This window comes from Prinia subflava, chromosome 3, assembly GCF_021018805.1.
Source record: "Prinia subflava isolate CZ2003 ecotype Zambia chromosome 3, Cam_Psub_1.2, whole genome shotgun sequence".
In the NCBI taxonomy this organism is placed as follows: Eukaryota; Metazoa; Chordata; class Aves; order Passeriformes; family Cisticolidae; genus Prinia; species Prinia subflava.
The window spans coordinates 15,806,086-15,828,895 of record NC_086249.1 but is presented as its reverse complement, the minus strand read 5'-3'; the positions used below and the strand labels follow the sequence as shown (position 1 = coordinate 15,828,895).

General features: G+C 48.1%; 1 pseudogene; it reads left to right on the top strand.

The window, feature by feature from the left end:
* The first annotated feature begins 2,887 nt into the window (after nucleotides 1–2,887).
* Nucleotides 2,888–22,109, top strand: LOC134548523 (uncharacterized; annotated as a pseudogene).
* Nucleotides 22,110–22,810: the final 701 nt, after the last annotated feature.

Sequence of the window (22,810 nt, the reverse complement as noted above, 5' to 3'; positions counted from 1 at the left end):
TACAAGCACAATTTGTAATTTTTGCAATACTCAGTTGCAACATAAACCCTGGTAAAGGTGCTCTTCTGTTATCATGGGCTACATGTGGCTCTCCTCAGCACTTCTGGTGTAAACTGTGGCCTTCAGAATGGTCAGCCAGATTTTTGTTGACTTGTTAGAAATAAAAGATTTCTGTATGGGTATAATTGCCACTACAGTTATGAGTTTAAGTTGACCAGGATTAAAATTTTTGTTTTAATTGAAGTACAAGGTGAGAACATTTAGTTTTTTCAAAAAAGGAAATTTCTTTTATGAATAAGAGCTCATTTACTAGTAATGTGATACTTGACTATAAGTGTCTTGCTGTAAAACTGCTTGTGAAGTTATGACTTTTAAGTCCAAACCAGCAGCTTTTACTCTGAATGTGCTTGCTGCCTGATTGCTGGTTTTACTTACTGCTAATAAAGCATAGATGAATAGTGAAAGGGTTTCTAGTTCACCTCAGGGTTCATTTGACTGACTGGAAGTATTATAATACCAGATCATCATCAGAGAGTTTATGTCCACTACAGCCAAAATGTCCAGATCCCAGAGCTCGTGGAAAAGTACTGTTACAATCCACTATAGTGGTCTAGACTCGAATAAGAGAAAAACTGCAGAAAAAACAATTTAACCCTGCTTTTTAAATTTTTTTTTTAATGATGACTGTTCTTCAGGCTGTTGCAGGCATGCTTGATAGATTGCAAGCCATGTTGAATTTGTGAGAGGGACCATCTCAGAGGATGAGGTTCATTTCTATACATACTGCATTGCAATACATCACAAATGGCTGCAGTGTAATAGCACTGGCTCGTGGCACTACTTGAAAGAGTCTGACAGCCCAAGTGGCTGAATTTTACTTCCATTGAACTGACACTACTTTAAAAATTGTATCAGAGGACTGAGAAACTGCAGAAAGGTGTTTAATGTTCCTGTGGCCAGAGCTGTCTGAAGAGCAGTGGTGCCCACACTGCCTCTTAAAGAGAGGATTTCCGTGCATGGGGCATTTTAGAGAGGGCCTGGGGTGCTGCTGAGCACTGGGCAGCAGCACAGGGGCCTTCAGTGCCCTGCCACAGTCACTGCATAATGATGTGAAGTAATTGTCAATTAACCCTTACCTCCAAATGACGTGAATTAAGTGGCAAGTTAAACTTTGCCCCCAAATTTAATCAGGCTCCATAGAAACCTAACATACTTTTTTAATTTTTCCAGTGGTTTAATTTCCTTTTTATTTCCGTAGCAATGGATTCTTGAGAATCCAGACATGCCAGAGTGCTGGCAGTTTACCTAGCCTTTAACCAAATCTTTATTCTCACAGTATTGAGTGAGCAGAGAACACAAGCACTGAGTAAACAAGGTGTAACCACTCTGTAAATGTTGTAAACAAATATTTAAAGAGTGGGTATAGAGGACCCTTATTACTTAATTTTGTTAGGTACTTATTATATCTTTAAAGAGCTAAAATCTTACTTTCATTAAATAATTGCCATTTTCATTTTTCTTCAGGTAGCTCCTAGTTGTAGCCTGGCTTCCGGGTATCACATGGAGATTCCTGTCACAGGTGATAAGAACAGCAAAATGTAGGTAGGACTGTTATTCAGGCTAACGTTTTACTTCCTGTGCTCCAAAGTGAAGATAATAATAATAAAAAAAACCTCATGAAATATTGCACAGACTCACAACCATATTTTTCTTTCACAAAAGAGTATTTATATAAATTCTTTTCTTTAAAAAGATGCATTGAGGCAAGCCTAGGGGTTTATTTTGGCTGAGGGTTCCTGACTTACAGCCACCTAAAATAAGCTGCTTTGGCATTTCAGAGTGTTGTGTCCTGTGCTGGGGGTTACTGTGAGTTGAGGCAGCCCCTGGTGTCAGCGTCTGTCTGCAAAACCTGTCTGGGGCTTTTCCACTTGTTGGCACTTTGGCTTCAGGTTATCTGGGACCTGAACTCGGCCTCTGGTTAACCTTTATAGCATTTCTTCTTATCCCAAACTGCTAGAAATATGACAAACATACCAGGAATTTTCTTTCAAGCCCAGTGGAGGCATGTCACCCTTTCTTGTGGCTCTGTGATAACAACGTGGGTCCGTTCTTGCAGGCTGCTCAAGTCTGCTCTGTGTCAAGCTGGGTGTTGGTGATTCTTTCAGCCAAAGGTCTGCAGGGGTCAGGGTGGAGACATCTTCTGCAGGGACAAGGAGACTTTGCATCTTCTGTCTTCCACTCACACGTGAAGCTGAGTGACCCATCTGTCCTAGCTTTTGTTTTTTTCCTGTCTGAATGTGGCAGGAGGTGCTGCTGCCATGGCAGGAGCAGAGGTTCAGGGGAAAAGTCTGACTCAGAGGCCAGAGCTATATCACAGAACAATTCACATCTTTAAAGCAGGTTCAGTCCATGCTCTTAACCATTTTTCTGTAGTTATCTTTGGTCGCATAAAATTACTGTCAGCCCCACAAACTTTGAGGACTCCTTCCTTTCCAAATGAAAATGACTCCAAACCATTTAGGAGCCAAAATTAGAAAAACAGTCAGTTTTGAGTCTGTGCTGGTGACCACACACCTGAGAGTGGCTCAGCCAGGAGGCATTCAGGGAAGCTGGTTTTGGAATATCCAAATGAGAACCTTTAGGATACGAAACAGAATGTTCCTGCTGGTGGTTTGGTATGTTGTGATGTGTCTCTAAAAGCTAGTATCTCAACAGGAGAAAATTCTCAGGACGACAGATAGGAAAAGAACTTTGTGGAGAAAAAATACATTTTCAGATGGGAAAAGTTCTTTAGATGGACTTTGTTAGATAGACGAAGAGCTGTGTATGAAAGAGAGATGATAACTTCAGCTAAAAGCCGCTGTAAAGAGCTCAATGAGATTGGAGGATGACGGTACCCCTGAACTGGTAGGGAGTGGAGAAAGACATACGTCAAACTCATCTTCCAACGTCAAATTCCAGTTTGGATTTTCAATTTTGTTTTTCCTTGTCGGTGGCTGGCCGTTTTTCTCCCTGTCCCCCAGCTTCTCCCGAGCAGCAGACGCGTCCCTGCGGCCCCGGTGCCCCGCGGGGCGCTCAGCACCGCGGACAGCGCCCGCGCCCGCCCGGCTCCGGCGGGGACAGCCCAGACACCGCCCGGGCCCCGCAGGCTGCCCTGGGCACACGGGCGGGCCTGGGAGCTCTGCGTGTGCCCGTGTAGGATGTTTGGGTGTTGCACACAACCTTTAATTAAGAGAGCTTATTAACTTTTTTAGGAGGTCCCTCATTTGATGGAGAAAACTCCAAAAATGAGGCAGAGATGCTGTGGGGGTGGTTAACCAGCAAGGAGATGGGGAGGGATGTTCCATGGGATCTCGGTCTGAACGGAAGGCTCTAGAGGGAGAGCCTGTTTTCCAGGAGCTATTCCCAACAGTCTTTCAGAAGTCAGCCTCTCTCTTCAGCTCCAGATGGAGCCTCGTGTCCAGTCTTCTCAGGGCTTTTCTTGTACCTGTCACCTGTACAAATACCGTGCATCCAGCTACTCAATGATCCTTGTGGCTTCCTACCAACTCAGGATATTCCATGATGCTCATACCTATGGCACATGTGTAGCAGTTCCATAGCCACAAATTGTTAATTCTGTTTTATGTAATCCTTTCACTCTCATAAGGACCAATTAATTTGCCTTTCAGCACAAGAGGAGAAAGTATTTTAAACTGAGTTTTATTTGATAGAGGCCTGAAAAGAGAAGGAAGGAGGAGAAAAAGGAAATAATCACACAGGAAATTCCCTTTTTTTGTATCTTGCTATTCTGTGTCCATTCAAGCTCACCTCTACACTTCCCATGAAGTAGTTTTTCTTGCAGCATGGGCTCACAAGGGTTTCCTTGCTTCTTCCTGAAAAAGCACAGACAAGCAGTCTCCAGGCAAATCCTCTTTAGTAGGCAGCTGCACAGAAGAAATAACTCAGGTTTAGGACTATAGTAGAACAAATGTGACAGGAGCTTTCCCACCTCAGCTCCCACCTTAGTGGATGCTGATCAAAACCCATGAGGGCCTTGTCTCCAGCCAGCTGAGAGCCCTCAAAAGGCAGTGGATATTGAGTTTTGAATTGTTGAGTTGCCTGGATGTTGGTTTTGAACAGCAGATTCCCCCTGCTTTTTCTATGTTGCAGTGTGAGCTCCCTGCCTTGTTTCAGACTGTTTGCTCTGGGCCTGAGACCACATTAGGGATCTTACAGCACAGTTTGGGCAGTATTTTAACTTGTATCTTCTAGTCCCCTTGACATGTAGTAGAAAAGAAATGGGTAGGCCATGCTGTATGGTTTCCTCTGCAGATGTTTCCATGGAAGAGCAGGATACCAATGTGTGAAAGGAAATATCAGGAGGAGAGTTTATAACTAAGGAGAGGGAGGTCATGACTGCATCAGCCTGACCAGGGAAACACCAGTGGAAGGAAGGAGCTGGAATACACAGATGTCTTTTCTTGGTCTGCCTTGAGAGTTCTGTGGTGCCCCCAGTCACAGAGGACTCAGCTGCTTCCTTCCAGTGAGGCCTCTCTACCTGAGGAGAAGAAGGGTGAAGAGTTTTGGGGGTTGGCTTGAAAGCCTGAGTTGTTTTGAGTGGTCTTTGACTCCCACGAGAGTGAAAGGTCCCTTCAACAGCAGAAAAAGAGATGGAGAGGAGAAGCTGCCATGTGATGAGATTGAAGGGAAGAGGGGTCATGCTGTGGAACCCAGGCTGGTAGCTCTCCTCAAGTGGAAGAATCATTATTATCACTCTCAGGAATAAAAAGGTCCCCATCCTCTCCCTCTTCAAAGGCAGACCCCCATGTCTGTGGCAGCTGTCCTGGCTTTCCCAGGGGGTGCTCTGCTCTGCAGGACAAGGGCAGTACCCCCCATCTCTGGGCACCTCTTGCCACGGGGGTCACATCGCAGGCCCACACCCAGCCTGGGCTGTCAGCAGCTCCCCTCTGGCTCCCACGTGCACTGGGATGCTGGTGGTGCAGAAGGCCTGGGGACAGCATTTCCATCCTCCCCAGGAGCCCGTGTCCCTGTGGTGCAGGGGGAACACCAGCCAGCTGTGAGTGCTCCTTGGCAGCCGGAGGGTGGCACGTTGTGTACACAAGAGTGTGTGAACTCAGTCAAACTTCACAAACAAGGATAAGAGCAGAGCTTGGACGCAATCAGTGCTCAAATATAGCAACTCAAGGTCTCCCGAGAGTGACACAAGCGAAACAGCGAGGCAGAACAGGTGTCTCAGCCCCTGTGGCTTTCGCTTCCCCTTACCTTGGCTTCTCAGCAGTGAAGCTGGTGCTGGCCACAGGGCCAAATTTAGACTTTAGGCAGCAGAACAGCCTGTCACAGGCAGCCTTGTTGCTATGCAGGGCAGGAGCCTTACTCTGCCCTGCATGGCAGCATGTCCAGTGCCACGCAAGTCCCTGCCTCTGGCAGAGCCTCCACCTCCTCCCCATCTCCACTGCTGCCTCTGCTAGAAAACCAGGCAAGCATGATCCTAGCTGGCAGTTTGGAGCAGCCCTGGAGTGGCTCAAGAGCCAAGAGTTGAGGGGCTGTACCCCTCTTCTTGGCCTCTCTGACATGTCTGGCCACAGCTTTCACACGGGGGAAAGATTGGCTTGGTGAGGTGTGACAGGGGCCAAGGTGGCTCCCTTCACTCTCAGTTCCTGGAAGATGTTATGGGGAAAACCTACACTATGGCAAAGGGAAGCAGAGAAACACCTCCCCTCCCAGGTGGGGTTTGGCTTTCTGAGCTAACATGGGGTTAATGGGGGTTATGCTTGTGTTTCCCACTGATACATCACTGCTTCTCTGAGCCTCAGGGAGCTTCTGGAAGAGAAGGGCTCCTGCTCCCAGACATGGCTCTGCATGAGGAGAGCCACCTGCAGCTCTCTGTAGGCTTGGGATGAGTTACCTGTGTGTCACACATGGCCTGAGAGAACGGAAAGGGAAAACTTCAAACCCAGGGATGGGCTTAGAGCTCTCCTAGGGCTGGGTCTAGGCAAAAGCTGGCTTGTGCTCAAGCAAGGACCACCAGAACATCAGCAGTCCCAGGAGAAGGCCCTTTCTGCTGAAGATATCTCACATGCTTGGCTTCCCTGCTGTCACAACAGCAGCGTGGGAGGCAGGTTCCATGGACATCGTGGAGGAGAGGTCAGGTTCCTTGGGGAGTTAGAGCTAAAAGGGAAAGGTTAGGGTGAAGCCAGGACACCTGGGGGCTATCAGCATCCTGTGAAGCACATGCCTCCCTTGACCTGCTCCATCATCTGGGCTGGCTGCTTTTGACCCCGCATGGAGGTGCAGCAAGGCTTGTGGCTGGAAACAGCTGCTCTCTCAATAGCCTTTTCTGACTCAAAACAGCAGCTTTGTGAGAGGACACGGCAGCTAAAATGGGATGAGGTTGGAGGGCCAGGTGCAACATGAAAGCTTTCATAGTGTCCCAGGTGCTGACAATGATATTAAAAGGAGAGAGAAACCTCCTGCATCCTCCTGCCCATGCACTCAGACTTCAGCCAAGTGCCTAAAGCAGATTTTTCCTGGGTGTGTGAGTGAGTGGGCCCTGTGGATATGCCCTTTCTGCAAGATGCTTTGGTCCTCATCTTCCTCCTCTTCTCCTCTCATGCCAGTAGACAGCATAGCAACTGAAGCTCCCTCTCTGCACCTGAGAAAAGGAATTTGTCCCTCTTCTTTCCTGCACTCCTACACCTCACAGAACCACTCCTGCCCCTGCTTTTGTGCTCTGACCCGAGCACCAGTAGGTAGGTGGAGGCCATGGCCAGCATGGAGCCCACAGCAGAGGACTCTGCTCCACCTCCATCCATCCCTGTAAGTGTGGTGACCTGCAGGGTTTGACACAGGCATATTGATCCACACTCAGGCAGCCTGGCTGAGCTGGGTGAGGGTCTCTAAGCAGAGGTGTTGTATGATGCCTTCAAACCTCGTTGGGGAAGCTGGGGGGTGACTTGCAGGCAAAATGCCACACACCAACAAAACCCTGGATGTGCTGCTGTTTTCCTGGCCCAGCCCAGTGATGATGGAGCAGGATCCCAGCACCAGCTGAGCACCTGGCACTGGAGTGGAGTCCTGCAATGTGGCTGATGCAGCACCTGCTCCATGCAGGGCTCTTTAGTGCTGTTTCCCAGCCCTGAGTCCACTCCTATGAGTGCCCCGTGCCACCCAGGGGTGGCATGAGCTGCTTGTGCTCATCCCCATCCCATCCTGGGGAGCCTGGCGCTGGTGAGTGTTGGGGTGGGGATGTTCCCATCCACCCTGGAGGAGCAATGTGTAGGTGAAGCTGTTTACCAGCTTAGGAAGGTTCTGAGCTGTTCATAGTCCATCTTGGTAACTGATCTGAAAAAACTGTGTTGGTCCCCAGAGGTGCTTGCTCCTTTGGGAATGTGAAATAGCCCATTGTGTGATCCTACCAAAAGGTTTCTGTGATGCCAGGAGGGTTTGTCTGAGTGACAGAGCACAAGGGATGGAATGAATAACTTGTTCCTTGGCCAACACCCGTGTTTTGCAACAGGAAAGGACTCTTTGAGGGCAAGTCAGAGCTTTTCATGGAGTTTGGCAGCTGTGGATGGCAGATATAGTGCATCTGATGGAGTTCATGGTGCTGGCTGAGCACTTCTTGGCTGCTTTGTCCCATCTGGGGTGCCAGTGCCCCAGTGTTCCTGGCTGGACCAGCACTTGGGACCCCAAGAGCTGCCTCAGCTTTGCAGGGGAACAGCACTGGTGCTGAGGAGCTGCTGTAACCCCGCTGCTCAGTCTCTCTGAGAGCTCTGCAGTGCAAAATGCCTGAGAGCCAGCGATCCCTGCGAGGCAGCAGCACGCTGGAGACACCACAGCGAGGTCAGACTAAACACCAGCTCTGCGCCACGTTGTTGACATTTTGTCCTGGAGGAAAAGATCCTGAAAAGGCCTTGATGAAGAAGTGAGGTGAGGCTCCATGCCAAGATGGGACCCTTGCACCAGCCACAGCCCTTCTGGAGAGGCCCTGGGCAGGAGATTCCAGCTGCTTGCAGTGCTCACTGCCCCGACGTGCATCCCCAGGCTCGTGTGACTTGGGCATTTATCCCAGACAGGGGAAAAAAAATCCCTGAGGTTGTGCTGCAGCTCCAGAGTCACATCATGTTTTGGGATGCTGCAGAAGCTGTGTCCCAGGGAGGCAGTGATGGCACTAGCCCCTCTCCTGGGTGCTGGCATCCCGAGCTGTGCCTACATATCTTGGGATGGGCACCTGGCCCTGTGGGTGTCGTCAGGCACGCTCCTGTGGCACAGCCTGCAGGGGAATTTGCTGAGGCAGGTGCTGATGACCCCAACATTTAGGACCATCAGTTAAAATGGGCCAAAAATAATAAAGAATGGTGTTTATTGAGCTGCTGTTTGCTGTTCCCAGGCAGGAAGGGGTTAACCCAGTTGTGAAAGCATGGGACACTCTGTGGTGTCAAAAAGAAGCTGTGTGTCATGCTTTCATAGAAGTGTCCCTCCAGCCACACTCATTGCCAGCCTCAACCCAAATCAACCTCATCTTTAGGCTCCCTAATCTCAGTCACTGCCCTGGAAACTTGATCTGATATTTGTGTCCATTTCTACCCCTTTGCCTGCTTTCCAAGGCAGAACTTTTCCCCTTTTACCACAGCAGGCAGGACTCTCTGGTCTTCACTCCTTCTTAAACATACAGCACAGGAACCCACGAGTCCATATGGCCTGGCACTAGCAAGGAAGGTTAATATCTCTTTTAATAATCTTTAAGCTAAATACCACAAGGCAGAATGGATAGAAACAAAAAAAAAACAAACCAAACAACCCTACAAGCCTATATCCATACACTGTGTCTGCACATTACCTTAGAAAAGACCTTGTTAAAACCTCCAAAAATCCAAATCAGGTTTTTTGGGTTTTTTTAGTCACTTTTTGTCTGACTTGATTGACCATTCTGTTGAGTTTGTGAGATAATGGCATTTGCTCTGCAGCAGGCTGCAGTCAGCGAGTTTATGAATTTTCTAAATGCGTCTTTGATTGTCCTTTATTTTTTGCCTTCAGAGACTTGCCAGGTAGATGTTTAAGCCCTATGGTTCTACAGTTCTGCAAACTGGTGGGCAAGCTTTTGGAAGTCTCAGCACAAATTGTTGGCATAAATTAGCCCACTTCATTCTATCTCCAACTGGAAAACTTCTCCTTTCTTGGAAAAGTGGTATTCAGCCAGAAAAGAGAGTTGAAGTTCTAGCCCATCATGTGAGAGGAAGGAGGAAGGACAGTTGCTGTGTTTGGGGTATGGTTTTGGATGTTTGTTTCTTTAGAAGCAGATACAAATACCTGCAACTTTGGCAGACCTACGGTTCTTTTCTTCTTCTTCTTTTTTTCTCTTTTTTTAAAAATTTTATTATATTTAGGAAATTGGATCTTGATTGTTCTCTTTTTCCTGGAAGACTTTTGACACAATTCATGCAAGAGGAAAAAGCAAGAACAACCAAGAGGCTCAAAACTGTTTTAGTCAAACAAACAATTCAAAACATCTATGTATTATTTTGGTTCCTTTTAGTAGCTGTTTGTCTCCAGATGTCTGGCAAGTGGTCACAAGAGGCACTTTATGTGAAAATTCAAAGAGTGGTCACTGCTTCAGCTAGCAATGGACAAGGTTTCCATCTCTGTTTATCTGACCATCTTTCTGCGGGAAACAGGAGTGAGACAGGAGATGTTAGGATAAGCAGATTAGGCAAGGAGAACTCAATTCAGGATTAAACAACACATATATATTTAAAAATCTCTGTTTAAAAACCACCCAAACCTAAGCCTTTTTTTGTCTGTTTGGGGGTTTTATATACCAGAAAGCAAAAGCTCTACAACACCTAAAACTCACCAGAGCCACAAATTGCCTGTGACCTTTTAAAATCAAGAGACTGTCACCCCCTGACTTTGTCTGTGCTAGCAATGTTGCAAAGGGATAACTCACTCCCCAGGAAGAGCCCTTTATCCACCTGGGGAGGATGCTTCAGCTTAGCTGACATGGATTGGCTCTTGGGAAGGACTGAGATTTCTTTGCAAAACCTTGTGCCTGTTGGATCACTGGCTTTGCCCAGCTGATAAGGTTTTGTAAAATATGAATGGAGCTTTAGTTGCTAAAATTTTGTTGGGAAAAAGGGAGACAGCTTCATTGCTGCTCTTGATCTTGGAAAAAAGAGGCCATTTCAATTTCATGTAGTTGCATTGGTGTGCAGCTGGGCTCAGGGCTGCCCCTATAATTTTATTTATAAATTTGCTTCCCAGAATAAAAAGTTAATTACTCCTGATGTGGCTTGGAAAGTAGTAAGTAAATGGATGTGACCTTTCAAAAAATGGTCTGCCAGCAGGAAAGCAAGTGCTGAAGGAAAAATAATAATGGTTTAAAAACTGAAATACTTAAAATTAAAAAAAAAAAGAAAAGAAAAGAAATCCCCATTAGTAACACAGTTTGGGCCATAAAATAATATCCTCAAAGTTTATTCTTTGGTTGAAGACAACCCTGTTCTTGCTGTCTTTTTCTGGGCAGTCACAAGATGCCCAGGACCTGTAATGTGTCTGGCCACGCTGTGTATCTGTCCTGGGGCAATTGGCCTGTGTGAACCAGCACTGAGCCCAGGTTAAGAAACAACAGCTCTTTTGGCCCTGAGAAACAGGGCACCTCATTCCCCTGACCCCCTCCTGCATCTCGCCAAAGGGACTGAGAGACTTCTGTGCACTTTGTTGCATTGCCTGATCCTTGGGAGAGCAGCTCCAACACTGCCCCCATCCTCCCTGCCAGTCCTCCCCATGTGAGGTTACTCTACTGTGCATATGAAAATAACTCCTGTGTCCCAGTTTATTATTTCTCCTGAGCAGATGAGAGGGTTGGAGGCCGATCAGAGCAGAGGAGTCTCCTGGTGAGTTCATTCTTCAAAAGCTTGTGACGGCTGCTTCTTGTTAGGGCTTGCTGTAGTGCCAGGAGAAAAGAATAATTCTCTCTGGATTCATGTGCACGTCCCTTTACTGCTGTCCTGGAGCGGCTGCAGCTGCTCTGCTCTTGGGATTTTTCAGACACAGCAAACTCTGTGCTGTTTAGACTGCACGGGATGCTGGCAGCTGCAGGGCTCGGAGCAGCACAAGCTGCCAGCAGTGCAGAGCAGCCACGGGCACGGCACTGACCTCCCTCCCCAGCAGTGCCCAGGTGCAGGCACACGCTCCAGTCATGGATGCTGTGATGCATCAAAGAGCAATTGGAGCATCCAGGGGGCTTCTAAACAGCTTTGTTCTTCCTCACCCCAAAAACCCCAGCTAAGAGCCCCTCAAGAAGTGTCTGGAGTCAGCATGGTTGATGGAACATTGGTGGTTTAAAACTGCAGTGAGCTGTGCAGTGGGGTGGGGGGATGAAGGAACCGCTCACAGCCCCTGTCATCCTTGCTGGTTGCTCCAGGATTGTGGTGAATTCCCTCAGGCTGGCTGAGGAGCAGTGCAAGGCCAGCCTAAGGAAGCAGCCCTCATCAGAAAACCTTGCTGCTGGCTGCAGTGTGTTTTCCACAGGTTGTGAGGACTATTGCTAATTGTATGACTTGCTGCCACTCTGAATCACTAAAATAACTTACATCCATCAGCAAACAGTGACAGGTCTTTCCAAAGCAGGTGCTGAAAAAGTGCTGCATTTTAAGCCCCTTGGAAATGGGCCATGGGAAGATGAGGCAGGAGGGAGCAATGGGTTTTGCAGGGGAGCAGCTCCAACATCTATTTTTAGCAACTGACTTTGAAAGTTCATCCTAATTGTGAATTATTTCTGTGCTGTGGCTTCTGTAATGACTGTGTAACCAGTTTTGCTGGCTGATGGTAGCAGTGATGATCACAATGCACAGAATGAGACATTTAAATGGGGTGCAGCAGAAGAGAATTTGCCTAACTGCAGCAGTAACTCTGAAAATGTCTAAAAGGGCATCTTTATTTATGGCCACTCCATCTGCAAAAACTCCACCTGCTCCACCATTTTCTTTGGGTCTCAGTATGCTCTGATGGGCAAAGCACCCAGCCCACACTCCCGGGCTCTGCTGTCCTGGGCTGGAACATCAGCAGGTCCCACTGATGCCTGCAACTGCACCAGCCAGGCTGCAGAACATTTCTGCATTTTCTTCTTCATGGTTGTGAGTTCTGGGGGTTTAATATTTTATTATTATTATTTTCTAAATTCTTGGCTCCGCCCCTCAAAAATGTTTTGGTGCACGGCTGTAACAGAGTCCAGTTCAAAGAGATGCTCAAGTGCAAACAAAGGCACCACAACAGGACATGGAGCATTTCCCTTCAATGCAACTACTTCACTGGGATCTGCCAAAAGAAGCTATCCTACCATTACCATAAAATATGTTTGCATTTTTCACATGCTCTTGTCTGGTCTCAAAAAGAGCAGCTCTTCTGCTTAGTGCTCTCTCCTTTATGGCTCTGGCCTTAGAAAAATTCTTGTTCAATGTTATCACTCAGACCGTGATTTTGATGCTCAGTAGCCTCTTACCAGGTTCCAGTTTCCTGCTGACAGTGTGTGCAAGCTGCTGCATGTGTTTTGATGACAAATCAGAGGCTCACCTTGCTGAAATGCACTGTTCAGCACCTTTGGAAGAACCCTCCAAAGTCCACTGGAACCAGAAGAGGGGGATTGCTCCTGGCCTGCAATGCAGAGCACTATCAGGGAGAGTTTCAGCCATGCCCAGCAGTTTTCTCCCAGTTTTCCCCTCGCTGGCAGATTCCAAGGGTTGGATGGGCTGGATTGATGAGGCTTCACCTACTGACAGTGGCAGGGTCAAGTGACCTCAGGATGTGCAGTTTCTCACTCCACTCTTCTGTGCTCAGGTGAGCACTTGCCAGGGTCATTAACTCTCTTTTGGGATCTCCCATTACTAGTTCACCTCTGAGTCCTTGCAGCTTGCTGAGGAGGTGGCCCAAAAACTTTTAGGAACTCCTAAATCCACATAGGATGTATACTCCTCTGAGGGCAGTTGTGTTATGCTTCACTCGTTACTGTTGCTGGCTGCTACTGAAGAGAGCAGGCTCCCAGTGCTGTGGATTCCCCTGCCCCAAACTGCACACTTTGCATCCCACAAAGAGGATGCCAATGGATCAGTGAGCCAGAGAACCAGCAGAGACAACGAACCCCAGCCAGGCCTTTCCCTTACTACCTCTATTAATTCAGTCAGGGGGCCATTTTTAACCTTCCCTGTTCTTGTGGAGGTGTTCATTAGTGTTAGTCTTCAACATGAAAAGCCACCTTTGAAAGGTCCTTTCCGGGCAGACAGGGTAACATCTTGCTCGCAAATGAGTAAACCTGTTCAGATGATGTAAAAATGGCTTTTCCAGCCAAACCATTAGCAATGCCTCAATGTGTCCAAGTTGTGATGGCAGCCAGATGCTGCTATTAAACCTTTAAGGAAGGAGGAGTTGCGAGCTCCTTGCTGCATAAATGTTCTGCTGAGAATGAGGATAAGGGTTTGCAAACATCTCTTTCACTGAAACAAGCACAATAAACTGATGGAAAACACTTGGGCTTGTTCTGTGGAACGAGCACCTGCCCCCAGGGCAGGACACTCACATACCAATATTTCTGTCTGCTCCTGTGCAGCATTGTTTCATGGTAAATGTCAGTTTGTGAAGAATGTCATGCCAGAAACCAAACCTACCAACAAGACTCAATTGTGAGTGCTCCTGTTGATAAAGTAGCTCTACAGCCACATGTCAAACTTGATCTCCAGGCCTTTCTTCAAGCAGAAGGCCAGATTACAGCCCAGTTACCCTGACTGTGCAGTATCTGTGTGCCAGGCCAGGGCTGCAGCTTGGACAGCAGCTCAGGTTTGTGGCAATCATGAAGACCCTCTCACCCAAAGCATTCCTCAGTCATACCCAGAATCCCCTTTCCTGAAGGCACCAGGTACACGGGAGATTTTTGGAAAAAGATGGACAACACAGGACCCCTACTCTCTGCAACAGGCCACACAGGTGGTCCCAGCAGAGGTGTTTGGTACATCACTCCAGAGCTTCATTAAAATGTCCACAATTAAATAATTTTTCTTATCAACTACTTAAAAATTTCTTTTGCTTTCTGAAAAATAACAATGCAAGAAGAGCAAATCATTACGCTGAGCCTTTCCTCTGTTTGCCATTTATGCCAGTTCTCAGTGAGAGAACTTCATTTATGAAGTTCTCAGGACATTCCCAATGGACTGAGATTGAGCCCATCACATTTGCCCACACCTTCCTTAGTGGATGGATCCAAAAATCACATGTGCAGGCAGCAAATGAGCTGCAGGTAAGAGATGTGCCAGGACCACGCTGACTGACACAGTGCAGGACTGGTTCAAGAGCAGGAACAGTCTATCCTGAGCATTCCTGCAGGACCTGGCTCAGAGTACTCCTGCTGTTACTGGCTACCTGGATACGAAGCCAGATCCTGCTCCCAAAAGCAGTTCCACTTGGAAGCATCAGTATTGGAGGACACTGAACTGGTTTTGACACCTTTCACAGCACAAGGTTAGGAATTTAACAACCTTCCTTGCTACCCCCTTCAAAAATAGAAGAGGAATAAACCATGGCAGATGGGAGGAATGAAGAAGAGCCTCTGGTACCTACATTTTCCCTGGTGCAAGGACTCAGTGAAAGTGTTGAGCACGCAGTAACATTTTGAGTTTTGCTGTTCTTGTGCTAACCACACTGTAATGGCAAGCAGTCCTGCCACATCTGGATGAGGAATCTGGTTTTTCAAGGGAAGCACAGCTGAGAAAGGCTTCAAACAGGATCTGATTGACCGATTAAAAACAGATGCTGTGCTGGCAGACAGGCTGCTGTGGATCATCTGATACAATCCCCTTCCCCTCGTTTCTGTACATAATGTCCTTCCAAGCAAAGCCACCTCCTCCATAGCTATGTCTAAATTGCATTAGGAATCTTGGCTTTTTTTCAGTTATACATATTGAGAATGGTTTTGCCATTTAAAATATTTCAGGGGGATTGTAGAATCAAGTTGCAGACTGCTTATCAGAAATCCACCTGGTACTCAAAGAGGCAGAGGCCATGCTGCAGAGGGCTCAGGGCTGCAGCATTTTAATCCCTGCAGTCCTTAACCTTTACACAGCACTTTCCTCACTTCTCCTGGAGGAGGGAGCTGTATCAGCTCTGGAACAAGGGAGGAACACCCTCCCCACCACCTCACACACTGCTTTAATTTTAAGCATATGAGCAAAGAAGGCTCTGTATCGCAATACTGAGGCAGGAAACATCTTCCTCTCATTTCACTTTGGAAGGAAACAGCACCTTGCAGCAGGTTTGCTTGCCTCTACCTGCTACAGTATGTCCTGTATGGCTCAGGGCTGCTATAGCTCACCCTCGTCCTCACCTTGGCCTAGCACAGAGATTGGACACTGCACATTGCTAGTCTCTGTACTCAGTTGTTCATCCCTCTAATTTGGAGATTATTGCTTTCCTGGGGAGACTGAAGATAATCCAGTGGGCCAGTTGCCATAGGAGTACTGGTTATGTATTGGTGTTAGTTCTCCCTGGCACTGGAGGATCACAAATTGAATTGTTCCAGGTAGTTTTCTTCTTGCCCTCTTCCCCAAATACAACTGAAACAATTCCCTTACTCACCCAAGACTGCACTTGCTAACAGAAGTCACTGGGATCTGTTCCCATTTAGTCAGGATCAACATAGTCAGGAATTCCTGTATTACACTTTGAGGTGCAAACAAGTTTCAGACCAGGACTAGCTGGTTGCTTGGTCACAAATGTAACAGGATATTTAGCTCAGAGAGGCCAAGGAAAGGGGATAACTCCTTTTGCTCTTGTTTTTCATTTTGACAGGGGAGAAGGGCTGGTATCAACTTGCTGAATAGCAGAACCATCTAAATTAATTTCACATGGAGTGTCTGTTCTCAGCAGCAGGATGCTAATCCTGTGCAGCACTGCAGCCACGGGAGTGCTCAGGGACAGACTGGGGAGAAGGCCTCGTTCACTGCAAAGCTGAGGCAACAGAGGCACCTGCAGTAGGAAAAACAGGGGTTCTGGCAACCACTGGGGAAGAGATGTCCATGAAACTCGGCAGCTTTTCATCCTCAGATTTTGTGAGCAGGAGAACACAGGAAAAAAACCAGTTCAGGTTCAAGTGTACATGGCAAACCAAGCACAAGGACAGGCTGTCCAGAGAATCTGTGGATGCCCCATCCCTGGAGGTGTTCAAGGCCAGGCTGGATGGGGCATCCACATTTGAGAAACATAGTCTAGTGAAAGCTGTCCCAGCCCATGGCAGGGGAGATGGAGCTAGATGACCATTTAGGTCCCTTCCAACTGAAACTGTTCTGTGGCTCTATCAATTCACCCTGCCTCAAAGGCCTTTAGACATTCTGACTTCATCAACAACTTCTTGCCACTTCCCGACAGCATCCAGTTGAGAAATCAGCTCAACAGACAGGAAGAGCAGCAGCCACCAGATAATTTATCTGTCACTGCCTTGGCAATTGCTACAAACTCAGCCTGGGTAAATGAGAACAGGTAAGCCCAGACACTGTGAGTCACCTGTCCATGGTCACAGTTAAGACATCTAATGGCAGAGCCACTGAGAGAACACAGGATCTGTCAGAGCAGCAGTGGCCAAGCAGTGCCTGAGCACCACAGCTCAGTTTTACTGATAACAACGCTGCCACTCTACCACTGTAACACCCTGGGCCATGCTGAGGTGAATAATGACCCTCATAATTACACTAATACACTTCCCTAAGGAGACTCCCCTTTTTGAGCCTGCAGATGGTGTAAGATGGCTTTAAGCAAGACAATAAACCCTTTGTCGTAACTTTTAATTCTGCAGTGGGTAGGGTTGATAAAATGCACAGTTATGACATGCACAGACTGCCTCCCTGGCCACCTTCCAGAGGGAAGTGTTGTGTCCACCCTTAACTAGGGCAGGACAGTGTTTATCACTGCCTGAAACAAATGCACCTCAGCTGGTTTAATGCAGTTTTTTGGGTCTTAGAATTAAGCAAGGAAACATCTTAGTAGCATGAGTATCCTGAGCATCTCAATGATTTGGGTTTTTTCGCTGTCACATTACATTTTCAAATGTCTCCATTAAAAACATAGAACTGGTAAATTGCCACAACTCCAGAGTCACTGGAAAATGCAGGATCTGTGCAGAACAATGCGGGTCTCTCTTGACACTGAGATTTGCAAGACTTGGGTAAAAAAATAAGATTTAAAGCAAAGTGTTTCAAGGGAAAAATATACACAATAAGATGTACAGTGCCAAAATCTCCTTTCTGCTTTGCAAGTGCTCTGGAGGCACATTCACACTTCACTGAGCCAAATAATTTCTGAAAATGACTGCACGTTTGGAAAACGTGCAGACTGAGTCCTAACAAGGACTGTTTAGGTTTTATGACTCTGAGTCATCTGTGAGCTAAAGGGACAGAAATCATCTAAAAACCATCAAGCTGAGAGTTTGGTTTCCACAATGAGCTCTGAACCACCTTTAATCTGCCCACTAAGTGCACGCTGGCAATTCTGCAACAGGCCCGCTGGAAATGCCACGGCTGTGAAAAACAGCAGATGGTTCACGGGGGTGGGAAGCTGCACAAATCGTTAGAGAAGCATGGAAAATTCAGTGCTGGCTATAAAAGTCACTAGACAAGGGCAGCTGTAAACAGCCAGGTGAAAAGAGGCGGGGGGGACACGTGGTAGCTGCTCTGTACAAATTGCTGCTGTTTCCTTCTCAAAAGCCATCAGAAAGGTGCTGAATCAATCACATGTGAACAGACCATAAGGTGCAGCTCTCGCTCGCACGTATTAGCACTAAGGGAGTTTTCCATTGCGCTGGAGTTTCCAGGGTTTAGCAGCACCTTGGATGTGATTATGGAATCACTTAAGGACCCTGAGGGACACTTAGAAAGCAAACCCACTTGCTTTTGATACGTTGTATATACACGACTGTTACAGCCCAGGCAAGTGATTACTGCAATCTGTGACTGACATAGCGACAGCTATCTCAAAATGCTGAGGATACGTGCAGGACAAACACAACACTAAGCCGGGAGGCAAAGGTAGGAAAGAAAGGGAATTCAGTTCATTCAATGAAATTTAGGAATTTCTGGAAGTCTGCCTAAAGGTCCCTCACGAGCCTGCAGTTTTTCTGGCTAAAGCTCCCTCAGCACCTCCTCACTGGGCTTGTCCTCCACATCCTTCCCCAGCTCCCTTGTTCTTCTCTGCACACACTCCAGCCCCTCAAGGACTTTCTGCTTCCCAGTGGCAAGCAGCATTCTCTCTGCAAAAAGCAGCTTCGAGTTCTTTACAGCTCTGACATGGAAAAGTAACAAAGAGCCAGCAACGCCTTTGCTCTTGCTGCTGCAGACATGAAAAACTCAAACTGTACCAGAATCTCATCTGGTGCAGGAAAAGGCAGGAAAGTTGGTGCAGTAGCATCCTGGCTTGGTGGGGAAAGAGAGAAGCAACAGGACTTGTGCACCGAGCAAAGCGACAAAGCACGAGCACACACCGAAAGAGGAGAGTGCCTGCCCCCTGCTGCAGGATCTACAGCACTGGGCTGGAGCAGCTTGGCAGGGAAACAGCGCTTGTGATCAGCACTGTCCTGTAATGAACTGGGAATGAACCGGGGAGGGAACTGAGAGGGACTGGAAGCACTGGGAGGGACTGGGGGAAACTGGGAATAAACTGGGAATGAACTGGGAGCACCGGGAGGGACTGGGAAGGAACGGCAATGAACTGGGAATGAACTGGGAATGAACTAGGAGCATTGGGAATGATCAGAGAATGAACTGAGAATGAATTGGGAATGAACTAGGCACACGGTGAGAGACTGGGAAGGGACTGGGAATGAACTGGGAGGGAACTGGGAGGAAATTGGGAATGAACTGGGAGCACTGGGAATGAACTGGAAGGGATTGGGAGAACTAGAAGGGACTGTGAGGAAACTGGGAATGAACTGGGAGGGACTGGGAGCACTGGGAATGAACTGGGAATGAACTAGCCACATGGTGAGAGACTGGGAAGGAACTAGGAAGAAAATGGGAGGGACTGAGAGCACTGGGAATGAACTGGGAAGGAACTGGGAATTAATAAGGAGAACTGGGAGGGACTGGGAGGGACTGGGAGGGAACTGGAAATGAACTGGGAATGAATTGGGAGGGACTGGGAGGGACTAGGAGTGACTGGGAATCAACTGAGAGCACTGGAAGCACTGGAAATGAAATGGGAATGAACTAGGAGGGAACTGAAAATGGGCTGGGAATGAACAGGGAATCAGCTGGGAATGAACTGGGAGGGACTGGGAGCACTGGGAATGAACTGGAAATGAACTGGGAGGAACCTGGGAAGGAACTGGAAATGAACTGGGAATGAATTGGGAGGGACTGGGAGGGACTAGGAGTGACTGGGAATCAACTGAGAGCACTGGAAGCACTGGAAATGAAATGGGAATGAACTAGGAGGGAACTGAAAATGGGCTGGGAATGAACAGGGAATCAGCTGGGAATGAACTGGGAGGGACTGGGAGCACTGGGAATGAACTGGAAATGAACTGGGAGGAACCTGGGAGGGAACTGGGAATGAACTGGGAGGGACTGGGAGGGAACTGGGAATGAACTGGGAGGGACTAGGAATTAACTGGGAGGGAACTGGGAATGAACTAGGAATGAACTGGGAGCACTGGCAATGAACTGGGAGAGACTGGGAATGAACTGGGAATGAGCTGGGAATAAATTGTGAGGCACTGGGAGGGACTGGGAGGGAACTAGGAATGGACTGGCAGCACTGGGAGCACTGGCAATGAACTGGGAATGAGCTGGGAATGAACTGGGAATGAACTGGGGATTGTGGCCATGGGACAGAGGGCACTGTGGATTTAATGAGCACAGCCAGTTTGATAAGCAGGGTGCCTTGGCAAGGACAAACACAGCTTTGAGGATTCCATGAAGATTGGATCAGGCGTGGTGGACAGGAAAAGAAGATTGAATCAAACTTCTACAAGCAAGAAATGTTGTAAAATGTCCGAGTTTTGTCTGTGTGATGTGTCACCCAATCACTGCAGTAATAAATTCCCAGCCTCCCTAGGATAGGGTATGAGCATTTGGAAATCTCAGTAAAACCCATTTCTGATCAGCGACTCAGTCTTCCTGTCTCACTCATCCATAGGGAGAGTCAGTCCTGGAACTGCAGATAACCCCCAAACCTTCCTTCCTTTCTGTCCTCCTGTGTCTTGGGTTATGTAACCAAAAAAAAAGTTTATTTTGTTTTCCCTCTGTCAAAACCGGCTGGGGAATTTGTTTCTTTATCTCTTATATGACCCATTTCTCATAACTCCAGGGGGGCAGATGCCTTCTGATAATGGGCCAGCTGATAAAACGAGCTGATAAAACTTTTTCCCACTTCCCACTTGCCCTGTTTTTTCAAGCACATTTCCTCAGCGAGAATCACTAATCACTAAGGAGGACATGAGCACTGTCCCTGGAGAACTTGGATCTTTGCAGGCACCATCTCTTGTTGGTAGCCTTCATCTCTCTGTCCTCTCCCTGCACAGACCGAGGCTGGACATGCTGCCCGAAGGGCTGGAGAAGGTTTCAGAGAAGCTGCTATTTCCTGTCCTTTGATAAGATGAACTGGGCTGAGAGTGAGCAGAACTGCACTGGGATGGGCTCCCAGCTGGTGGTGATCAACAGCAAGGAAGAGCAGGTAGGTGCACAGGGCTGAGAGAGGGACCCAGCAGGCAGAGACACAGTGCTGGGCCCTGGAGGGGACTCAGAGCCCCTCCTTGTCCTGCAGGGAGGGGGAATGTCCTGTCTGCACCTCTGCAGCACCAGCCCCAGCCCCCAGGGACTCCTGGTGCCTCCCTGTGCTCACTCCTGCCCCTCATGGACATTGCACTCTCTCTGCTTGCCAGGTTTTCCTCTCCAGGCAAATAAAACAATCTCCAAGAAGAGAGAATTTCCACATTGGTCAGTTTGCAGAGAAGGTGGGCCAGTGGCAATGGGTGGACAAGACTCCATACAACGTGACAGCAGCGTGAGTATCTCTGGATGGAGAGTGTTGGATGTGACTCCTGGTAGGGAAAGAAAGTAGGAGAGATGTGAAGGTGACTGTTGGTGCAACAGAGGGAGATGTCATGAACTTGTCCTGGAGGCCGACACGGGCCTCTGCTGGGTGTGGGGTGCATGGGGGGAGTGGTGGTGATCAGCTCCCCCAGCAGGATGGAGCAGGGCCCTGTGGTGCTGGGAGGCTGTAGGAGGCAGGCAGGTTTCCATGTGACACTGGTGCCAGTGGAGTGGGACCAAGGGCACTGCTTGTGTCCATGAATCACCAGTAAGAATTTCTGTCTCTTCCCTTCAAGCCTTGCATCTCACTGAGGTCTTTTCCAGCAGTGAACACTGAGGATTAACAAGCCTATCTCTGTCACAGGTTCTAGCAACAGGGAGAACCAAGTGAAGGCCTTGATGAGGGTTGTGTTATAATCCACAGGGATACAGAACTACCCAGCAACTGGAATGACATCAGATGGTTCAAGCATCATTGGATTTGTGAAGCTGCAGCAGTAACTGTGTGATGGAAATATCCCTGTCCTGAGTAAAGCTGGGAGCTGAGCAGTGAGCTGGGAACAGCACTGGCTGTGCTGGGAGGAGCATGGAGCCCTGACACATCTTCACTGTGCGGGGTGGGACCATTCCAAGTGAAATGAGCTTTGTCCAGCATGCCCAGTGCACGTGGTGGCTCAGGGAACACAGGAAGACTCAGGCTCACCGAAGCAGGTCCCGTGTTCTTGTGTCCTCTTCTCTCTGAGTGGGTCCAGGAGCCTCTGGCTGAAAAGAGATGGACTTGTCCAGGAGGGAGACACAGGAATGGAACAGATATCCAGAGATTCAATGTCCTTTGTCTCCTTGAGCAGAGCTGTTTGCTGTTTGTTGAGTCACACACAAAATGTCCCCTAGCTGTACTGGTTTTGCTGAAAGAATTCTGAAAACTTGGACAAAAGAAAATACAGTATCACACCAATGGAAAAAAGACCTGTGCTCTGTGTGCACATCTCTCTTTCCTTTTCCATCCCTAAGCTGTGGGGGCATCAATCTGGGAATCATGGAATGGTTTGGGTTGGAAGGGACTTCTAAGGATGGTCAAGTTTCAAGCCCCCTAGGTCATGGGCAGGTACACCTTCCACCTTCCACCCCTTCCAGGTTGTTCACAGCCCCATCCAGCCAGGCCCTGAACATTTCAGGGATTGAACATCCAAAGCTCCTAAGGGCAACTGGTTCCAGTGCCTCACCTACCTCACAGTAATGTATTCCTTCCTAATATTTAATCAGAACCTGCCCTCTGTCAGTTTAAAGCCATTCCCCTTTGTCCTATCACTATGTTCTTGTGCAAGAAGGCCCTTCCAACAAGGCTATTTCCAGTGCTGTAGTATTGACACTTGCAGGGCTTTGCCTTCTTTCCACAGGACACAGTCAATAACACAAGCAGATGTGAAGAAGTGTCACAGGCAGCTGTGAGCAAGCTGTCAGCAGCAGAGACTTGTGGTGGTATCAGGGACCTGGAGAAGTGCAGGGCTGCAAATATCCTCCCTTCCCTTTCCTGTGTCCCGGGGCTCTCGAGCTTCTCAGTGCAGATGTGCATCTGACACAGAACCAGCTCCTTCTGTGATGCCACCTGAGTTAATGTTCCTTGGTGTCCTGGGCTGGGAACACGACCACCGTGCTCTTCCCAGCCTCTCTGGGGCTGAGATGCTTCTCCCCTCTTGCAGTGGCCTGGACAGCAGCCAGTGATCAACAGGAGTGTGAATGCAAGC